This window comes from Jatropha curcas, chromosome 6, assembly GCF_041381405.1.
Source record: "Jatropha curcas cultivar XTBG-Jc1 chromosome 6, XTBG_Jcur_1.0, whole genome shotgun sequence".
In the NCBI taxonomy this organism is placed as follows: Eukaryota; Viridiplantae; Streptophyta; class Magnoliopsida; order Malpighiales; family Euphorbiaceae; genus Jatropha; species Jatropha curcas.
In genome coordinates, this window is record NC_143156.1 from 18358812 (window position 1) to 18365207 (window position 6396).

Here is a 6396-nt window from a genome sequence, read left to right on the forward strand (position 1 = left end):
TTAAAAACTTATGAAATCACATATTTTTTATAATTATGATTCATAAAGTAAATCCATTGGAAATATTTTGCAAAATCAATTTCATTTTGTTTAGATAAAAGTTAGAAAGGAATAGTACACTAACCTGAGCTAGAAGGCTCCCTAGCCTTTCTCCTCTAGCAACTACCCTCTCCTCAACTCCCTTTCTCTCAGAAGCTATAGTATGAAATAATATTAACATTAACTCCATACTACACAATGTATACACATACACTACCATAGGAATGCAAATTAAGCATTAGAATGTAGTATTCATGCTTTTCTTTCATTTTCACCATGCTTGTCCAAGTGTCATATCACCTTAGTATAGGCATGAAACACTTCATATCCAACACTTAACCATATCTTAGAAACAAAAAAAATAACAATTAAAACAATAGAAGTCAATGGCATGCTTAATTCATTAAATGTTCATGTAATGCAGAATTTCAGCATTTGAGTAGCTTGCATTCCATTGACTATATCTTGACTTCCACTTATTATTTTTCCCTGAAATTTCTACAGCATGTTTATAACATCTTAGGGTACTTTTCTGTAAAATTTCATAAGTTTTGAAGCTCATTTGCATGATCAAATGGCCCAATTACAGAATCAGAATTTCAGTTTTTCTCATACTGAGCAGCCTGCATTGATTTAGTTATAACTCCATTTCCTTTTATCCAATGAACTTTCCCTTTTAACAGGACCTTTCCAACATCTCAGGATATCTCCATATAAAATTTCGTGAATTTTGAAGTTCATTCACCTAGTCAAATAGGCCAATTACAGAAGCTGAATTTCAGGCAGCTCAAATGTAACAAGTCCAAGAATGCTATACTTGCTTAAGCATTCTCAACTCACTTCCATCACCAATTCATGCAATCCAACTCTTCTATTACTTAAATAACATCATAATATAAGATATATCATATCTCTAGTTCATAAAATATCAATTACAAACTCAAAATGATCCATCTTTTTGAATTATGCAAATTAAACTTTGAATTCATGCATAACTAATTTTAATAATTTTTAAATCATCTTAAAATCAACTATAATCACTTCATCTTCACCAAGTCAGCATGCAAAAGCAAACACCTAATTTCAAAGTTCATGGAATTCAAAAATTAATCCATAAAATAGAAGAAGGAAGTGAAGATAACTAAACTTTTCTTAAGAATTACTTGAAAATTCCTTGATTTTCACCTCCTTTTTGCTTGGTCCTAATTAGATATAAACCAAGTGTATTTAATAGTCTAAACCCCATTTGAGCAACTTGATATTGAAATTACCATTTTTTTTTTTTTAGGATTTTTGGGTAAAATCATGCTTTACCGAGAAGTTATTCCTCTTTAACTTATTTTTGATTTCTTTTAACTTTTCAAATTGATTTGTAATCACCTTAATTACTATTTAATTAATATTTGCATCCCTGATATATACTATTTCCCGTTATTCTAGGTTTTCCTTTGTTTTGGGTAACCGAATTTATCGAAAAAGCTCGAATAGCAAGAACTACCAAGCTGAGGATATTACAGGCGCAATGCGCAGACCGTATGATTTTCTATTTTTTAATTAAATTAAATGTAATTTTCAAAAAATTTATTATAATTTATATTTGTGTTGCTTTAATTTAAATAATTTGCTATGTATTGTTTATTAAATGATAAAAGGTAATATTATACACTCTTTTTGAAATTCTCAAGAAATAAACTGAAATATTAATTAGCACAATTAATTATTATAAACAAATTATTGTAATTCAACTCATATATTTAGTTAATTATTTATTTTTCCTCTTTGAAATTCTCATATATTCAAATTAAATGAGGTATAAGAATATTTAATTTTAATGAAATAAATTTTAGGGAATTGAAATTAATATTTTAATTCTATTTGTTAATATAATTATATTATTTAATTCATTCTTATTAACTATGACTCTATTATAACTCTATTAGTTTTATTTTATAAAATAGAAACTATTTAATAAAAAATTTAATCTATAATATATATAAATGTACGAATGAGGGGGAACATTGGGTTCCTAAAACGTCCCTACTAAGTTTATGAATTGACAAAAATATCATTACTAATCCTATTCTAATTATGATATCAAAATATTATGTTTATTATATTAATATTATGAATATAATTCCATTTTAATTAGGAATTTGTCCTTTCATACCACTATATATATGTTTAGTTTTAATTGCTTTTGACTATCAAAAATTTGTTGCTTTGAATTGTTAGATCAAGCTTTTGCTAATTTGAAATTATTTAGTTTGCAATCATGCATTCTTCTTGCGGTAAGTATAACCTAACTCTCTATTTACAAATTATTAGAATATGTTTTACTTATAGTTCTTGTAATTTAGATATATAGATTTATATATTAACTGTAATTATTTAGTAATTATGAATAATTACAAGTTTACAAGCTTTCCCTCCTTAATAACATTATCATAAAATATCTTAATGTGATAGACCCTCTGATTAGGAAAATTTTATTTATTTATCGATTAAAATTATATAATCATTTTAATTAGATTGATTATATTAGTTTCTTAATCATATTATTTATATTAATTAATAAATCTTGTTTCATTATTTTTCCGTTGCTAAGAGTTAACAAAGGGTTTTACAAAAGTGTTAGTAGTGGAATCTTTCCGTTTCTAAAGTTATAACATAAATTGATTTTTTCTGCCTTTGCTGGTTCTACACTCTTTAATCTGAGCATTGTTTAAACACACTCCCTAAGCCTCAAATACTGACTTTAACACTACTACCAAGTCACCAGTATAGCCTTAAACCCTAACCTAAGCATCACTTTGTACCAATCTTACTTGAAACACTTAACACCTCCCAAACACCAAAACCTCAAACATTGATATGAGATCTACAACTTGATAATGCATGCTTTTAAACTTCACCAAAAGATGAATATTGATGCCTCCTTTTGTCTATTTCTTCTAGAGAACAACAACTATGGCTGGACCTAATGAAATGAGAGCAATGATGGAAGAGATGCTCCGGGATCAAGAAACCCATTTCCGGACCACGCTCATAGAATGGAGTAACTCCCTCCATAATGCGATAACCTCTCAGCGGGAGACTATACTGGGGGAAGTTAGGACCTTGATTACTTCTAACCAGAATGACACTTTTCCTCCTCAGTAGGCTGGGGGATCTAATGACCAACATGTTGTCACTACCCAACGACGATCAGATTGCCCGAGGGTCAGTTCTTGAGATAAGAGCCACTTCTAATGCCACTTTAAGTCAGACTGGGGAAGAATTAGCCTCGCATGAGGTGAAGAAAATGATGGAGAAGATGAACTCCTTTGAAAAATTTCTAAAGAGCATAAAAAAGTATGAAGACTTAATTGATGTTGACTTTGTCCCATTGTTCCCTGAGGCAAGATTGCTACCCAAGTTTAAATGCCGAGTATGGACAAGTTTGATGGCACCACCTGCCCCATAATCCACTTGAAGATGTATGTGGAAGCCCTGACTCCTCTCAGAGTGAATACTAAGCTCCTTATACAGTTATTCCAGTAGTCCCTAACAGGTGCAGCCTTGCAGTGGTTTCTTGCTCTTGACAATACCAAGAAAAAAGACACGGGACGAGATCTGTAATGCCTTCAACCAACAGTACCATACTAGGAGAGATCCAGAGACCACCAAGCTGGGTGCTAAGGAGTCCTCCTCGTTCCTTATGAGGTGGAGGGACAAAGCATCCCAGGTGCTCAACTGTCCTACTGAACAAGAATAATTGACATAATTGTCAAGAACTTGCTAAAGACATAGTATCTCCTAGATTTCAGGGCCTTTGCTACTGCTACTAAGATTGAAGACTTGATTCAGTCAGGTCAGAATAAGGAGGACCAGGCTTCCACCTCCAAGTACAAAAAACCCTAGTAGAGCTATCATGCATTTCCTCCCATCAACCAGAAAGCTGGTGAGGTGGTCAATCTGTCTGGCCAAAGACAAATTCCTCTTCCTCCTCTAAGACCAGTCGCTAGATATGACCAACATAACTTTACAGACTTGGGGTTCCCTCTATCATTCATCTTTCAGAAGGTTGTGGATGACAAGACCTACACCAAACCCCATTCACATTCCTAAAAACAAAAACTTGAATGCATATTTGATGACGCACCCGCAACGACTAAGATTAATATCGGGCAGCGAGATTGTACCATAAGTATTAATGGGTCGTCAAGTAGTATAAAAATATCGTAGCCACAGGGATTAGAAGGATTGAATACTAGAATCTTTTGAATACTTAATTATTAGGAAGAATCAATAAGAGGGGTGAGTATGCGTAAATTCAAAATAATAAGATAACAGAAATAAAAATGGCAGAAAAATAAATGACTGGAATTTAAATAAAATAAAGGTGAGTAAAAGTAAAATGCAATAAAAAATAAAAGTGAGATAAAGTAAATTGCAAGAAATTAAAGTGTAGTAAAATAAAAGGACAAAAATTAAAAGCAATTAAATAATATAAAATAAAAGTTAGGAGTTAGCAGTTAGAGGTTAGAAGTTAGTAGTTGAAGTTAGATATTTTTTCTTTTTGAATTTATAAATGTGAAAGTATTCTGGTGATGGATTGATCCATTAACATTCAGAAGTGGGTGGCAGCGAAGTAAGCACATGTGATATATTTTCTGAAGGGCAAAGTGTTCTAGTTAGTGTTTTCGTACCGCCCCCGCGTGACTCGAAAACGTCCTTTTTATTTTATTTTTGAAGGAAAGTGATCTTATTATGAAAAGTGATGACAAAACATTTTATTGGATACGATGCCGATAAATCGGTCTTATAAAACATTTTGAGTCGCCACCCATTATTTCGGCAATGGGACCGTTTGCAATTTTATTTTATAAAGAGTGACTCCATTTTAAACCCAATTTTATTTAAGGCCAAATTATTAAAAAGACTGGTCAGGCGCATTAATGCGATTCTGGATAAGGGAATTGGGTACGCCGGCCCATTAGAAGCCGACGTCGGGAAAAATCGGCCTCTTTTAACCTACGATTTCTAATTTATTTTAGTTAGAAAAGCCAAATTATTTATTTACTTAAACCTAACCCAAGTGAATTGGACCGCGTTCCTATATGGAAAATTAATTAATCGTCCCAACCAAATCCAATTATCGCATTCATAATCATTCAAACCAAAGCGATTAAATCAAATAAATAAAAGACCCGCTCTTGCCTTATGATTAAAGGCGGGTATCAAACCGAACCTAAAAATACATTCTACCCGATTCAAAATTAAACCCAAAATCATGCACAATTATTATTTAACATCTAAATCACATTTTATTTTTAATTTAATCCTAAACATGCAAAATTACTAACAAGCACATAAATTAAATATCATTTTCATTCAACCTAAAATTGCAAAATTCATACAAATAAATATGCAAAATTACATTTTAGTATTCTAAACTTAATTAAATTGCAATCTGTTCATGATTGGTCATCTTCGGATTTATTGGAGAAATTAAACTTTATTTTATGCAAAATTTATTATTTTTAAAAGAACAAAAATTATTTCTGAAAGTCTTAGAACAGTTGCGTCATGCAGCTGCTAGTCCCGTGACGGATCTAGCAGTTCCGTGATGGATCTGTTCCTAAAACTCCAGATCCATTAGCCATTTATTTTAGACCCACAATCAAAAAAATAGAACACTGAAAATAAAATTTTGGATATGAACAGTTCCGTCACACATCCTCCAGATCCATTACGGATCTGATAGCTGCGTGATGCAACTGTTCTGGATAAAGAAATAAAATTTTGGACATGAACAGATCCGTCACGTATCTGCCAGATCCGTTACGGTTCTGATAGCTGCATGACGCAACTGTTCTAGGTAAAGAAATAAAATTTTGGACATGAACAGATCCGTCACGCATCTGCTAGATCCGTTACGGATCCATTGGTTGCATGACGCAACTGCTCTGGTCCGACCTTACTTTTTAAATAATTTGTTTAGATCGTTCTTTTATTTAAATATGACTTAAGAAAATCTAAAGTGACCAAAGATAAACAGAATACAGTTTAACCAAGATTAAACTACTAAAACAATAACAAAACAAACAAACAAACAATAAATAAAAATACAAAAAGTATAAAGGAATTACCTAATCCTCAGATTGAGGATTGTAGATGGCTTAAATGCCTTAACAAATGATGGTTAAGGCGATCTAGAAGTTTTGTCAACAAGGATTTAAACACTCACTCTTTTCTCTCTTGCTTTTTCTTTTTATATGATTTTGTTTTCACCCTAATTGATATCTAATGGCTATTTTTCTTCAAAGGAACTCAGAAGAGTCTCTGGAGAAAAACGTAGCCGAAGGTGTATTTTTT